The sequence below is a fragment of the Fukomys damarensis genome, unplaced genomic scaffold (assembly GCF_012274545.1).
Source record: "Fukomys damarensis isolate Sample0158 unplaced genomic scaffold, DMR_v1.0_HiC HiC_scaffold_17, whole genome shotgun sequence".
Taxonomy (NCBI): Eukaryota; Metazoa; Chordata; class Mammalia; order Rodentia; family Bathyergidae; genus Fukomys; species Fukomys damarensis.
This window is the reverse complement of record NW_022900929.1, coordinates 51889222-51906333: the sequence shown is the minus strand read 5'-3', so window position 1 is coordinate 51906333 and position 17112 is coordinate 51889222. Positions and strand designations below refer to the sequence as shown.

General features: G+C 34.8%; 1 long non-coding RNA gene across 2 annotated transcripts in view; it reads left to right on the top strand.

The window, feature by feature from the left end:
* The window catches only part of LOC104868668, a 22617-nt gene extending 5719 nt beyond the window's left edge, over positions 1 to 16898 (top strand). Inside the window, exons 2-3 of one of the 2 annotated variants that reach the window (XR_782064.1) lie at positions 4051 to 4164; positions 16867 to 16898. This is a non-coding gene — a long non-coding RNA (uncharacterized LOC104868668). Of the gene's footprint in view, positions 1 to 4050; positions 4165 to 6282; positions 6383 to 16866 lie in introns of those variants that run through there. The other variant, XR_782065.1, reaches the window with a different exon arrangement.
* Positions 16899 to 17112: the final 214 nt, after the last annotated feature.

Here is a 17112-nt window from a genome sequence, read left to right as displayed (position 1 = left end):
AAAATGTAACTGTACTATATCCCTAAATGTACCAATAAACTCAATAAAAAAAAAAAAAAAAAAGAATTTATTTGCAGGACCACAAAGTTTAGGTTTCCTGGGCTGAGTTTTCCGGCAAATTGCCTTGCGACCTTGAACAAATTTCTCGGCATTTTTTTTTTTTCTTCTAAAATAGTAACAACAAAATTGATATCTGAAGTAAAAAAAAAAAAAAAAAAAAAGAATTTATTTGCAGGACCACAAAGTTTAGGTTTCCTGGGCTGAGTTTTCCGGCAAATTGCCTTGCGACCTTGAACAAATTTCTCGGCATTTTTTTTTCTTCTTCTAAAATAGTAACAACAAAATTGAAATATCTGAAGCTGTCTCCTGAGGTTCGGGAAATTAATTTTTTTATATACAGCATTGAGAGACTTAGAGGGGTAGGACAAAAAAAAAAGCAATCATCAAATGATGTGGTTAACTCACCAAATACTTTGTACTTACAGTGCTAAGTCTGGGTTGAAGCAGAAAATTCCTGGCAATCAATGGAGAAGATATTTTTCACAATGATGAGGCTGAAAACATGGAAATACAGAGGGAGCCAGATGAACCATTCACCACTTTAAAATTTTACAAACTTTCATGAAATTTTCAAGTATACTATTTTCAAGTAGAGATATATTATAATTAGCCTCAACCATCCATAAACCACTTTAATAATTAACAATGCATTTCAAAACTTGTTTGTGTCATAACCTCAGACTTTAAAGGAAGACACTGCACCATATCATGTTGTGTAAAACTCCAAGGATTCAGATAAGATACAGTGATTTATGACCAGGTCATATTATATAAGGTATACTACTAAAAAGGAACTTTCTTTTTTTTTTCAGCTTTAATTGAGTTTATTGGTACATTTTAGGGATACAGTACAGTTACATTCATCATTAGGATCTTGTACCTCTACATGACAGGTCTTGGTTCTCATTTTTCCCCTTGTCCCTGCCCTCCCTTCACCCCCTCCTCCCCTCCTCATCTACAAACACTTTATTTCCATCTTTTCATTATCTCACATTTTTTTCTTTTCCCTTTTTACCCTTCTCCTACCTATCCCACCTTCCCTACACTTTTAGCTCCTTTCTTCCCATTTCTCAATGTCAGTAATCTTGTTAGGATCTTCTGTATTATTGCAGATTATTCACACCAGAGAAACTATTCGGTATTTACACATGTGCCTTATTTATTTCACTTAGGAATATATCTTCAATATGTATCAATTTTCCTATGAATGAATCTATTTTCTCATTCTTTATGGCTGAGTAGTATGCCATTTTATAGAAAAACCACATCTTCTTTATCCAGTTTCCAATTGATGGACAAATAGGCTGTTTCCAAGTTTTAACTATTACAAGCTGCTGCTATAAACATGCGTGCGCATACTTCTCTGTGATATGATTCTTTCAGTTCTTTTGGAAAGATACCCAGCAGAGGGATGGCTGGGTCAAATGGAATCTCCAGTCCAAGCTCTTTGAGGTATCTCCGTATTGATTTCCATAGTGGTTGTACCAGTCTGCTCTCCCACCAACAATGGAGAAGGGTTCCTTTCTCCCCACAACCCAACCAACATTTGTTATTGTGTGATTTCTTGATAGCAGCCATTCTTTGTGGAGTAAGGTGGAATCTCAGTGTTGTTTTCATCTGCATCTCTCGAATGATCAGTGATGTGGAACATTTTTTCATATATTTACTTGCTGCTTTTACTTCTTTGTCTGATAAATGTCTGTTCATTTCGGATGCCCATTTTTGAATCGGGTCTTTATATTTGGGGGGGCTGATTGTTTTGAATTCTTTATATATCCTTGATAATAGTCCTTTGTCTGAGGAACAGCTTGTGAAAATTTTTTCCCACATTGTAGATTGTCTCTTAGTTCTGTTGATGGTTTCTTTTGAAGTACAGAAGCTTTTTAATAAGATGAGATCCCAGTTATTGATTCTATCTGCTAGTTCCCGTGCTACTGAGGATTTATTCATAAAGTCTTTTCCTATGCCAATGTCTTCTAGAGTTCTGCCTAACTTACCTTCCAGCGAGTTTAATGTTTCTGTTTTAATATTTAGATCTTTAATCCACTTTGATTTTAATTTAGTGCATGGTGAAATATAAGGGTCCAGTTTTAATCTGTGGCAGGTTGAAATCCAGTTTTTCCAACACCATTTATTAAAGAGGCTATCTTTCCTCCACTGAGGATGGTCAGCTCCTTTTGTCAAAGATGAGGTAGCTGAGTACATCTGGGTTTGTTTTTGTGTCTCCCAGTCTGTTCTATTGATCCTCAGGTCTGTTTCTTTGCCAGTACCATGCTGTTTTTATCACAGTGGCTTAAAAAGGAACTTTCAAAGGAACAACATTTATTCTAAATATTTCAAGGAAATGTCATGCTTTTACTAAATTTAAACAAGACTAATTCACATTTTAGCGTTTACTTCTTGAATCATATATCATTTTTCTTGTTTATGAATGTTCCTTAGATAATTTAACAACTCTATTCTTACAGAGCTCTTAGATTTACCACACAGGGTTAAAATAAACATATCCCAGGTGTACATATCATGGCCCCCATTCTATGTTGCATTGAAAGTGCTTTCATAGGGCATTTTGAGTGGCTGTTCTGTCCTTGATACAGCACATTTGACATCCTAAAATATAGTACTACATTTTTATACATGTTAACATTTCTTTATCTTTTCATGTAAGTTTAAATCATTTTTAACAGGTATGGACCTTATTAAACTTTGCAAAATAAATCAACAAAATGAGTCATAGCCACGATTTCTATGGAAAAAGGATTAGTGAGGGGGAGCCTGTAGTCTTATGAAACAATGCTGAAATAGAATTTAAACTTGGAGACAAATTATCAAGACTGAACTAGCAATATCACATGAAATAGGAATCAAAGCCATACAGGTGTGGGAATTAACCTTTTTTTGGAAATCATGTACAATAATTTCACTTATTGCATGAGAAGGAGTTAGAGCAGCTACCTGGATTGCAGAGGGAGGACCTTTGGGGAAAAGAAAAGAAGGTGGTGACCTGATCTAATCTTAACAGGACTTATGGATACAGGTCCTATGGCATTGTCTTTATCTCTGAAATGTCCCTAGCAGGACAACTCTGGCTAAGAATTTTAGTATATGTGCTGCTAAAGTGAGCATGGTGGCTAAGGATTGTTGTAAGTGGAATCCAGGATCTAAAACATGTCTTTCTTGAAAATGTCACAAAGTCTTTCCAGCAGAAAATAGGTATTTTCACAATACAAAAACTTGGTGCTGTGTGAAGGACTCTGAATCTCACCTATCCTGGGCCAGTGGTGCATGTTTTAGATGGGCACTGTCATCAAAGATTTGCTTGTGTAGATTTCCATTTGTTTTGTCTGAAACTCTTGATTTCATGTACACTTGAAATTACTTACTAAAGCACATTACTGGATATGATCTCTGATTAGGATGAGGTTTATTTGGCATTAAATAGTATGTAGTAGTTCAGTTTTCTCAGTAGGGAAAGAAATGTGAATGTGTGTAAAATAATTCATCTATTCAAATCATTTACTGGCAGTTACTTTAAAGCTACCCCAATTTCTTTTTCAGTTAATTCACAGTCTTTTGGTATCCTGCTCTTCTGGGTTCTCTCTGGATAATTCCCCTCTCTTACCCTCTGGTCCTTATAGCCTCCACTGAGTTATAAGTTTAACTTGACCTTCAGATAAAAGTTCACCTGAATGGGATTGTGTTAGTTCACATTTCTTTTCAAAGCCAACCAATGATGATTTTCTTTATTATCTTTCAACCATTGTTTGGCTCCTATCAGGAAAATGTGCATAAATCTCAACTATTGTAGTTACAGATCTTATAGTTTAAGGGTTTTGGCTCCTCCAAAAACCATGTTGAAACTCAATCCCCAGAGCAAGAATGTTGGGAGGGGAGGCCTAATGGAGGTGTCTAGTTGACTAATACAGCTCTAAAAAATTTTGAGAGAGTATACTGTATGTGTGTTTCTGTGCGTGTGTTTTCCTCCTCTAGTTCTCCCAAACCTCTGTTACATATGGAACAACATTCAAAGCATCATCTAAGAAGTAAGATTAATAAATACCAGATGCCAGTACCTTGATCTTGGACTCCTCAGCTTCCAGAACTGTAAGTCTACAAATTTCTGTTCTTTAGAAATTGTCCAGTCTTTTTTCTTAGCAACTCAGTACACTAAAACAATGGCTCACATGGATGATTATGGTTCTTCTTAAACAAACAAAATGATTCAACCTTAAAAATAAATAAGTAATGTATTAGTACCTTCTAGTAATCGACCAGAGATTGTACTGAAAAACATGACATGTGCTGAGAGGAAGAGAGTCTCTCATGTATGAAATTTAGGATGAGTACAGAGAAACCCATGTATAAAACATGCAAGGTTATAAATTTAATCAAGCAAGTGTAATCTTACTTAAATATGAGTTTGGATTAAAAGGCATTTGGTGGAACACGGCCACAGGCATCCAGGCATTTCCCTTTTGAACAATATGAAAGATTTCTTAGAAAACCATACATCAGTAGAGTAGGATTTTTATAAAAGCTGACTGGTATATGATAAAATTACACCCAGAACTATGTAATATTTAACTCAGATATTACAAATCAGTACATGTATTTAAAAAAACTTTTAGCTTTGTCTTGCTCTCACATCCCATGTCAGCAGAGATTTGAGAATAGTTTTCTTTTCAAATATAGTCAGAGCAGCTAGATTCCTACACTTTGGTCCTCAGAGTTTTGGCTCTTGTCTTGATTTTTTCTTGTTTGTTTTTCTGTCAAATACAGAAAAATGACATGACGATCTTCCTATTTGAATAGGATGCAGATAATCAACAATTAGGGTATACTGCCCTTATTAAAAATCCTTACAACTGTATCTCAAACTTTTTGAACTAGTTTTCCCTACAATAGGCATCGTAATGTTCCCCACACTGTATTGTGGGGAGCATTCCTGCAGAATGTACTTGCATAGATTGCCCTACACTCTGCTCTCTCACTCCTTCTTGCTTTTTTACTTCTTTCTGTCAAACAGCCCTATCTTAAATTATTGGGGTGTATTACAAATGGGCTTTTACTTTCTTTTTGTGTTCCTATGTTCTTCACTAAAAGCTATTTTTACTTTTTGTTTTTACAATTCTACATCTGGTGCCTAAAGGCCTTTAAGAATGAGACTGAATCAACTTTTGACAGATGATCTAAAAAACCACAATCTTTCATTTCATAGTATTCTGCCTTTAATTTTTTCTGCCCATTTTCAGGGAGTTATACAAACTCATGTTTTTAATATCAGATTCAGTTGGACAGAGCCACCCTGTCCTATCAAGTTTTACTTTTGATAATCAAAGAATGATACAAAACATACTTCTATTGTATTTTTTGCTTCCAGTTCTGTCCTTATCAATCAGAACTGTTGCTAAATTAAATTTGCCAATACGTGGATGCAATTTTCACAATCATGTTCAGAAAAGATAAAATCTCCAACCTGTGGTTTGCCATTCAGGCCCCATATTCACCTTACATTGACTTTCACCCTACCTGTCTTTCCAGAGTTACTTTTTCTTCCTTCTTTCATGTACCTTTCACAGCATGTTTGCTCTTCTTTGCACACACAGTGTATGCTGACCTCTGGGGATTTAGAGCCTTGAATGCCCACCTTGACTCTTCTCAGATGCTAGAAATAAAGCGTTCTTCTCCTGAAAATGAATGGCTGTTTTCATATTTTGTTTTGAGTTTATACATTGTGTTGATCATTAACATTTTTTTGACTCTAGCTTGTAGAAAAAGATAGCTTTAGGCTCAGGAATAGAGAACTGAACAAACCAGACAAAAAACCCCGCCCTCAGTGTGTGTGTGTGTGTGTGTGTGTGTGTGTGTGTGTGTGTGTGTGTGTGTGTGTGTGTAGCTACTTAGGGAGTTTTAAGATATTGATTTGCAAGTACTCATACTCATAGGTAAAGAAGAGGAAAAGTTGTTGCATTTACTTGCTTGTAGTGGCCTATAAAAGTAAACATAAATTAGTTCACATTAAGAAACACTACCAAATGACTGAAGGATGGGATATTTCCTGGTTTCACTCTAGTTTGGAAATAAGTGCTGCTTTAGAAGAGACAGACCAGTGAAGCATAACTTCTCACAAATGCAGGGGCATAAATGAAAAACACAATAGAGGACAGTCAAGCTCGCTCACCAGGAAGACTTACCCGGTCTGGTGTATACCCATTGTTTCAGGCTGCTCTGTGTGTCCTGGCTCAATGCTTCAGCTTTCCCTGGACGATCAGTGAAGGCGACAGCCCAACGGTGTGCTTGCTGGACTCAAGAGATGTCATGGCTTCACCCTATTGAAAACCATTCCCTCTTCACATCGATGGCAAGCAAGAGATTAGGAACTAGATCTGCTTTCCTTCTTTGTCAATCACAAGCCCAACAAATACATACCTTTTCCAAGGACTTTAATGAGGAATCAGAGAAGATTCTCTCCTTTCTGCTTTTCCTTTACAGAGTCCACCAGGACTCCTGTATTTCTTTGGGCTTCTGTTATGATGTTAATTATAATATGAACTCATATTAATGATAATAATTGAGATTTCACTAGGCTCCTGTAGGATCTCATCCTGTTTGGAAATTCTGTTATCTCAAAAATAGTATTTCTGGGAGTTCCTGGTGATGTTTCTTTTTTTCAGTGACACTCTATTTGGATGACTACTAGTTTCTTTTTCTTTTTTTTAACCTGAGATCAAACTCAGGATCTTGCTACTTGTTACATAGTGGCCAGTCTTGTAGTTTATATCAAATCATGTAGTATCAGCTGGGTATTGTTTTTTTTTTTTCCTCTCATTCAGTTTATTGGTACAGTTACATTCTTCACTGGGATCTTGTACCTCAGCTGGGTATTGTTGATTTCCCAAGATCCACTACTTTTGTTTCTTCTGCCTAGCAAAATGCTTACCAGGCTCTGCTCTTGCTGACTGCTGCCTCCCTAGTTACCACTATGCCCTCCCAGGTGTCCCCATAGCGTCCAGGTGCCTTTTCCTAGTGGACATCAAAGACTCCTACAAGGCAGCATCACCATTTTTGTTCGATCACTCTCCGCACTACTACTGATAAACTGAGTGCTTCACAAGTCCTAAATTACTCTACTGCATGAAAAATTGAGAAGAAACAAAAATATACCTCCTCTTTATGTTTTATTGCATTGCAGATAGGAATCAATCCTCATACATATTTTCAGAATAATTTAATCTTAGTCTTTACTTTTTATTCCTCCTTTTTCCCTTTCCTTACCTTCCTCTCCCTTCTTTCCTTTCTTCTTCCTTCATTCTTTCTCCATTTCTCTCTCTATCATTCTTTTGCAATCTGTTATCTTTCAGAGCAAGAACGATGTGGTTAAACGCACAGAATTGGTTGGGTGTTCTCTTCCTTATAACAAAAACTTCACAGAAATCTCTCAAGTAAAATGATCATGGAAGTCAAACAGTTAATTCAACATGTTTGCTGTAAAAGTTTCTATAATATAGTAAGTTCTCAAAAATAACTGTTGAAAGAATGAATGAGTGACTACAATCTGAATCTCAGCGTAAATGTTATCTGAGATTACTATGCACTTATTTTGATTCATCTTTTGTTTTATCTAAAGTTTATAAAAACAAGGGCTTGCTTTTATTCAAATTCGCACCTCCCAAGGCTATTGTCTTACTATTTAGCATATAATAAATGAAATATATTTTTAAATTAATGAATATTTTCTTTATTATTGCTAAATACATATATATGAGATGTATCATAAGCCAGATGCGCTTAATAACCGGTGTGTGGCCTGAAGCTCATATTTGGTAGGCTTAGTATTTCTTGTACATGTGCTTTAAGTTTCTCTAAATGATGTGCTTTAATCTTAAAAGGCAGAGATTTGTCATAATCTTTTAACTTAAAAACTTCTGTATGATCTAATTGTTATCATTAGGCATTTTGAAAAATGTTTTATTTATTTGATTTCTTTCAGAATGAATGACTTATTTTTAAGAGCAAGGAAGGCACATCAAACAGTCTCAGAAAAGTCAATGTAACACAAACCAACACTAACAGAACCCTATCATTTTAAAGAGAAAATAAATAAGTTTGAACAGGGTTATATGCTAAGTATTATTTATGTTCTTTCTTTCTTATTTGGTACCGGGATCAAACTCGGGTCCTTGCACTTGTAAGGCAGGCAGCAGAACCACTGAGCTGAATCCCTGGCCTTTGTTCTTTTTGCTATGATTAATTATTTACATGCACAAAAGGCTAGAAGGACATTTTTTTCCCTTCTTGTGGCTATTGGTCCTCCTTGGCATAATATCTTCTCTATTAATAAATAAATACTGTTGGGAGATTGTGGGAAGAGCAATAAAGACTGCCTGAAGGAAACTGTTCCCAAACAGATAAGATAATGTGGAAGAGATTTTTAAATGTAGAAAAGATAAGACTCATAAATTAAATTATGTACCTGGAATTTAGTATGGAAAAATTAGAGGTGACCTACGTGTGACAACACTAACATGATTCTTCTTTTTTTTTGCGGGGGAGGCATTTTGAGACAGGGTCTCACTATGTAGTTGAGACTGACCTGGAACTCACTATGTAGTCCAGGCTGGTCTCGAACTTACAGCGATCATCCTGCCTGACTCAGCCTCCTGAGTGCTAGGATTACAGGCGTGCACCATCACACCCGGCTTTAACATGATTCTTTATAATCATGATTTAAATGGTCTTGTGATGCTACTAGACAGTTGAAGTGCCTTTGTTGTGTAAATATAAACAGGATATTTGTGGTCATTTTGAGATCAAACATTTTCAATATAGAAGAAAAATTTCTTTTGAGGCTGATATGCTTTTCAAGTCCCCATGAATTAAAAATAGATGAATGCCTGATTTGTTAATTCCTTAGTACAGAGAATCTCACTCTCATGGGTTAGCTTCTCAGGGCAGAAGAAAGTGCTTTTTCATCCTAAACATCAAATTTATCCATGATACTTCTAGTTTTAATTCCCGAATAACTTAGAAATGTTCCCTTTTTCATCCAAAACTATGTTGTTTAATCGCTCTCTTCTTCATCTGAAGTACTGACATGATTCTTGAACCCATTTCCTAGTGTACCTTCTCTTTAATCCAGTTAGTTCTTGGCAATACACATATGGAGCTTTTTAAAAAGCAAATGTCCTAATATCAGCTCCTTGCATGCAAAATGTCAATGGTTTCTATTGCTCTTAAAGACAAATTTTTTCATACTTTTAGTAAAAGCCAACAGGACACACTTTTCTTTCTTCCAAGCTACTATCTAGCTACTTAAACTCCACAATCTATAAATACATTGGTGACACATCTTGTAAACTTCAAATACATACTCGGTTGCTCAAATGGTTAGGATTGATTCATTTTTCTCTCCACAGATTTGGATAGTTTGGTGATTCATGTCCTTCAAAGCATTTTCCATTTCGTTTAAGTTGTCACTTTTTGATATAAAGTTGTCCATGATACTTCCTGATTTTTTTAATATCTCTAGGATTGTATCTTCTAATATGAAAACCGTTTTTGCAAGACTTTTTGTATATCTTTCAGGAAAGCTAATTGTTGAAAATTACTAATCCCTGGTAGTGATCCTATTACAGAAAATATAAATGATTATAATTAATTTTTAGTTTCTTCTCTGTTTACATGTATTTTATAATTTTTCCATAATAAATGTATTGTGTTTCTGTAATTATAATTAAAGTAAGAATAATATTGAAAAAGTCATGCTCTAATTTAATGCAGTGTTGGCAGTAGAAAAAACTATTAACGTAAGTTCTCTGGAAGGTAATGCTTGCAAAAAAATCTGTGTAGAACTTCAGAGAAAGGTACTGAAAAACATTCTTAGATTGATACCACAGGAGACTGTGATTTTGAAAAGCTGTAACTGTAGAAGGTAAAAATGGCGAGTTTGGAGCTATTTTTCCTGTTGCTTCTTATCAACGACTAAATCTATGGCAGAAAACTATTGGCTTGCTAGCAGGAGAGGACCAAGGCACAGAACGAAAGCAAACGGAAAACATCCCAGTGATGGGAACATAGGTGAACATCTCCGAAGGAAACCCTATGGTGCAGCAAAATAATTAATGAGACGAACACTGACTACGACTTGCATAAGTCTCGGACAGCTGAGCTGTGCATGCGCTTTGAAGAATCTAGCAGGTACCACCCCAAAACAGGCAGAGATGAAGAGATGAGGCAGAAAACTAGTCTTTTTCCTCCTTCTCTTCTTCTTTTTCCCCTCCCGTTCCTCTTTTCCCCTTCTTCCTCCCTCTCTTCTCTCCCTCTCGCCTGCCCTTCCTCTCCTCCTTTTCCTTCTCCTCTTTCTCCCTCTCCTTTCTCTTCTTCCTGTCCTCCCTCCCCTCCTGTTCCCCTCCCTCCTTCCTCTTCCCCCTGCTCCAACTCCTCCTCCTCATTCTCCTCTTCATTCTTTTCTTCCTCCTCCTCCTCCTCCTTCAACATCATCTTCTTCTGTAATAGGAATTGAACCCAGTATCTTTACATTAAACTACACTCTTAGCACTTTATTTTTTATCTTGAGACAGGGTTTTGCTAACTGAATTATCTATCTTAGGCTCATACTTTACATATTCGTGCCTCAGCCTCTCAGAATGCTAGGATAACAGGTATGTGCCTTGATGATCAACTGAAAAATAATTTTGGAAGAGCTGTACTGGGTAAAATTTATCAGTTTTCTACTATTCTAACTAAATGTATGTCTCATATTACAAACAACTTTATAGTACAAGGTTGAAGACTTTCTGGTTTGAGGCATTAGAAGACAGAACTTGAAGCTGGAAAAAGCAGCTAAAATTTAAGGATAGGTTTTAAAAGATAATGTGATTTTTTGAGAGGATGTGCCTCCAAAATTTCATAAGCCTTCTACTCATATATTTGGGTGACTGCTCAACTATACAGATGTATTGAGGGCTCTCATGGAGCCAGGCTAAGAACTGCAGCAGTATGAAGTTGTAAAAGCCAACCAGAAGCCAGACGTGGTGATGCACATATGAAATCCCAGCATTTAGAGAAGCTGAGACAAGAGGATCACAAGTCTGTGTCCAACTCAAGCAATTTAGCTGGAGAGGTAGCTCAGTGGTACAGTACCTCTTGGTTCCACTCTAAGTTCTGTAGAGTAAATACAGACACAGACACACACACACACACACACACACACACACACACACACGAATCAATAACAAGCAGACGTACTAGCTGCTGTAAGACATATGGTAGGCAAAGTTTGCACTTTGAGTACAGCCTAGGAAATTGCCTATTAGAACATCAACAGAAAAGATAAACCAATGACAACAAAAAACAATCTATTAAATAAAAACTGATTGAAATATCCACATCGGCTAGTTTTTGATAAAAAAAAAATCCCCAGACCTGCCAAAGAACAGCAAAGTGTGATCTGCATATAAAAAAAGAGCAGTCAGTAGAAATGCATTCAGAATGGGCTCAGAAATTGGAATTGGCAGATGAAGATATTAAAACTCCTGTTATAAATGTGCACAAAAAATTTAAAGGAAAATATGTCCAAAAACTAGACAAAAATTGGGGTCACGAGTGAAGATGGGAGCATGAGCAGAAAAACTAAATCTATTGAAGAAAGCTATTTTAGAGCTCAATAGCACAATAATCAAAAGGAAAAATTCAAAGATAGGCTCAGTAGTATGTTGGAGATGGAAGAAAAGAATGGTAAATTTAAAATTATAATAGAAATTATTTCTTACAACGAACAAAGACAGGATTGTTTGTTTTAAAATTAAGCAAAACCTAGAGCTAAGAACATATCAAGCAGCCCAATACTTGTGCAATTCATGTCTCAGGAGGGGTGGGAAAGATGCAGGAAAACTCTTTGAACTGGAATGGACAATATATTCCAAAATTTGCTAAAAAAAAAGTAAATTTCTGCTGGAATTTTTTTTTCATGAAAACACAAGTAGGATTTAAAAAAAGACAAATTTTCCTCCAACTACTGAAAGTCAAACATGGAGAAAAAATCTTAAAAGTAAACAGTAAACAATAGCAAATTACATACAATGGAATTTCCTGTCAGAAACTAGAGTTCAAAAGATATTACTGTAACATGTTCAAATTATGGAAAGGAAAAAGTAACTATCCACCCAGAATATTGTATTCATGAATATATCATAGCTTTTCCATAAGAAACTAAAAAATGTTGCTTAGGGGGAAGGGAATGAAAATAGACAGATGGACTCAGTGCTATAAAAAGACATGAAGTACATAGGAAATGATAAATATTGGGTAAATACAAAAGCTTGAACTTTTCTGTCTTAAATTCTTTAAAAGATATGGTGGCTTAAAGCAAATGTGATAACACTGAATTCTTGGTAACATAGATGCAATATATGCATAAATAGTAGCTCAAAGGAGGGGAACGACTATAGATATATTGTTATAAATTTTCATCATTTTATCTGAAGTAATTAAACATGAGCCCTAAGAAGGTGGTGATAAATTAGAGATGTATATTTAATTCCTGGGAACACCAGCATGTTATACAAAGACACAAACCTAGAAGGCAAAGAGAGGAGTTACAATGGAATACTTAAAAAATTAATTTAGATCAATGTAAAGGAAAGCAAGAAAGGAGGAAGGAAAAAGTAAAAATGGAGAAGGTAATTAGAAAATGAGTTGCAAAATGATAGATCTAAATAAGACTGTATTAATAATTATATGTAAGTAAAATGGTGAAAACTTTATAATCAAATATAGTTTTTCAGAATGGGTGAAAAGCAGTTATATGCTGTCAATAAGAGACACAATTAGACAAAAAGATACAAATAAGATGAATATAATAGATGAAAATATGCGAATAGAAGAAGAAAAAGGGTATGTTAATGCAAAAAAGATGAGATAATAAGGAATACTTCTTAATCACAATAGGATTTACACAGTGAACAACTCTAATAATGTATAATGCCTATACTATACACCCAATAATGGAGCTTCAAAATACATGAATCAAAAGTTGACAGACTTAATTGAGAAATAGATAAATCCACAATCATTGTGATTTGAATGCATCTCATGTATTGAGAGAAGAGTTCCACAGTAAAGGCTTAGGAAAGAAATAAGCCCTTGGACTAATTATATTAAGGAACACAATGTCTTTTAGTTTCACAGTTTTAGGTTTTTAAATTTTGGTCTGTGATCCATGTAGGGTGAGCTTGTTTGTTTGTTTTTGTTTAATTTTTTTGGTACCAGGGATTGAACTTGGGTCCCTGCTCTTGCAAAGCAGGAGCTGGAACCACTGAGCTAAATCCTAAGCCCTTTTTTTGTTTTTTTGTTTTTGTTTTCTGTTTTTTTTTGGGGGGGGCTAGGGTGAACTTGTTAATTTCTGAAAATTGCTGGAAATTTTATTGAAATTTCATGTTTATCAATTTGAATAGAACTGAAATTTAACAATATTGAAGTTTTCAATCTAGGAACATATGTTTACAATTTAAATTAGGCCTCATTTTGTTTCTTTCATTAGTGTTTTATAATTCAATGCATAAAGAATTTGCACATATCTTGTAGGATTTATATCTGTGTTATAATGTGTTTAGTAACATTGGAATTGATAATTTTTATTCAAAGTTTTAATTATACCTTGATACACACAAAACAAGGTGGTACTTGTGCATTATCCTTGTATTCAGGATTCAGGCCCCTAGGGTCAGCTTTCATACTGTAAATGCACATATTTTTTCAGTCTACTCATTGTCATGTTTTAACATTTCTGTGCTGTTCACTGATGACTTTGCTGTTTCAAATGGCCTGCAAGGCATAATACTGAAATGCTATCTAGTGTTTCTCACAGATAAAATATATACACTAGATAAAGTTTAAGTATGAGTTACAGTGTGGTTGGCTGAGAGTTTGATGGGAACAAATCAATAACATATGTTAAGTATAGTGTCTTAAAACAATAACACACATACAATGTTGTATATGGATCAGAGTAGTTGAAAATGTGACCAGAGGTTCACAGAAACTTAACTTGGTAGGTTTTCCCTCTAGGAGCAATGGTTTGGCATTTGCTATTCATTATTTCTGGAGATTTTCTAAAACACAGATATTCTGAATAAAAATTTATTATATCCTGGAATTTAGTGATTGAATTTTATTCTCTCTCTCTTTTTTTTTTCTTCTACTACCGGGGATGAAACTCGTGTCCTTGAGCTTGCTAGGCAGGTATCGGAACCACTGAGCTAAATCCCCAGCCCGGTGATTGAATTTTAAATGTAGGACAATTCTTACATTCTTAAAATAAAGTTATTCAGTAATAATATATATATTTTTTACTTATTGTTGTATCGAATGTGTTGTTTTGAAATTATGTGTTTATTTTCTCTTTCCACTTGTTAAAAGCTTTACTGGAATAAAATGCTTCAGGGCAATGATCAGAATAAGGGTGTGAGGCCCAGTAGTTTTTTCTTTTTTAAATTTAAAAATTGTTATCAGTACACACTTGCAGTACGTCATGATTATATTAATTGTGGGAGTCACACATACACATAGCCCATCTTAATTCTTTTTACTTCCCCTCCCCTCTGCTCCACTCCTTCTCCCTTCATCTCTAGGTCCCCTCCCTATTTGCAAAGCAACTGTGTATTTTCACAAAGATATCTTTTTGGTACATTTTTGTCTTATTTCAGAATCAAGGTCATGCTGACTTCGTAAAATATTAGAAGCATTTCCTTCTTTTCTAGATTCTGGAACAATTTTAAAAAGGTTATCATGTCTTTTAAAAATGTTTGATAAAACTCACCAATAAAACCACCTTGGCCTACAGTGACATTGTTAGAAAATTTTCAACTACAAATTTAAGTCTTTAATTAATTTAGAGACATTCTGTTTATCTATTTCTTTTGTCAGTGAGCTTTGGGAGTTTTGGTTCTTGAGTGAAGTTTATTGTGTAATTTGTTGGATTTATGGGTTCAGAGCTGTTCATGGTTTTCTAATATTTGTGTTTTCAGTATTTTCTATTTGCCTTGCTTTGTCTGACTAGTTTTGATTTTTTGAGGAACAAGCCTTTGGGTTTCTTTTTTTTTTTCCATTTCCTTTTGGTTTTCAATTTCATTGATATGTTTTTATTACCTTTTTTCTTCTACTTGTTTTGGATTTAATTTTCTCTTGTTATTACATTACTTAAAATGAAAACTGACACATTAAATTGAAATATTTTATCTCATTAGATATATAAATTTCTCTTGAAGTGCTTCTTTAGCAGCATTACCATAATTTTGATATATTATGCTTTCATATTCTTTCAATTAACAATATTTTAAATTTTCCTGATATATTGATTTTGACCTGTTGGCCCATTAGGACTGCATTGAATTTCAAAATATGTGGGGAAATTTCCAGATATGTGTGCACTTGATTGATTTCTAATTGTGATTCATTATTGTTAGATAATGTTTATTAGAGAATTGTTGTAAAACTGTATAAATCACTTAACTTTTTTGATGCTTCTTCAAAGCCTAGAATATGTGCTATCTTGGAGAGCATCTTGTATGCATTTAAAAATATATATCATGCTGCATTCATTTAGTAGCATTTTCTATAAATGACTAATAAATCAAATTCATCTTGTCTTTGTCGAGCTTACTGACTTTTCTATCAGTTATCTAGACAGGAATGGTAAGTCTCCAATTAAAACTGTGAATTTGATCATGTCTCATTTCAGTTTTGTCTGTTCTATTTAGGGTATTGTGAAGTTCTGTTGTTGGACTCATACAAATTTACAATGATTGTTAAGCACTTGATGTTGACTGTATCCTATATAAATACAACCACTCCATTTTTAATGTAGGCAAACTAGTGTTTGCCTGATACATCTTTTCTCATACTCTTAGTTTAATGTGCTATGATATGAGTGAATTAAAATCTTCCCACTTGCTTGTAGCTTTTTACTAGCTTTATTGGGAATTTCTTTTTTCTGTTTATTTTGGATTAATTGTCTTTTTATGATTCCAGTTTTGCTTCCTGGTTTATGCCTTTTCTACAGTTTTTTTTTTCCTGGATTTTGCATTATATATCTTCAGTTAATCAGAATCTATTTTCAAATAGTGTAAGCCATTTTCTGTGTAGCATAAGGACCACTCAGAATTTTTATCTTTCTTCTTTTGTGTTACAGTTGTATTGCAGGTAATCTTGTACCTGTGCTCCAGATGCACAATGTGAATTCTCTATTCATTGTAGTTAGTGATTTACCTTATAGAGTAATTTTAAAAAGATAAAATGTATTCAATATTACTTTTATTTATGCCATTCCAGTGTTCTTTATTTCTTTAGATATATCTGAGTTTCTTTTCAGTATTATTTTTTTCTGCCTGAAGTACTTACTTTAACACTTGGTATAATAGTGATCACCTGGTAAGGAATTTCCTAAGCTTTTGTTTTTTGAAGAAAACTGTTTATTTCTCTTTTATCTCCGAGGTATATTTCCGGAGTATAGATTTCTAGGATAATGGATTTTGTTTTCCTGTCACTTTCAAGATAATCACGTTGTTCTCCAGCTAACAGTGTTTAAGATGAGAAGTTTGTTGCATGTAAGCTCAGACTGCAACATTATACAAGTACCTTAGCTGTGGCCTGGTGTATAGGTCAGACAGTGGTGGCTCCATCCATCCGGGGCAGCTTTCCTGAGCCTTGGATCGCTCCCATGCATCCTAGGTTGCTGCTTACTCTTGCTGCCTTTGTGTGATTAATGAATCTACTTTGCCTAATGTGTGTGAATATTCTGTCTTACAGGACTCCTGAAAGTGGGAAAGGTATGGGAGATCTGCTCCACATGACACCTGTCCTCCTGGTGTTGAAGTTGCTGTAGCATGTGGCTCTGCTTTGAGCCCCAGCAGGAGGAAGAACATGTGCACCAACACTGAGCAAGGCTTCTCTTTTCATCCTCGATACACTTGTCTATTAATGTTTTAAAAATAGCAATTCTGGAAGGTGTGAAGTGAATTCTGGCAAGTGTGAAGTGATGTGTCATTTTGGTTT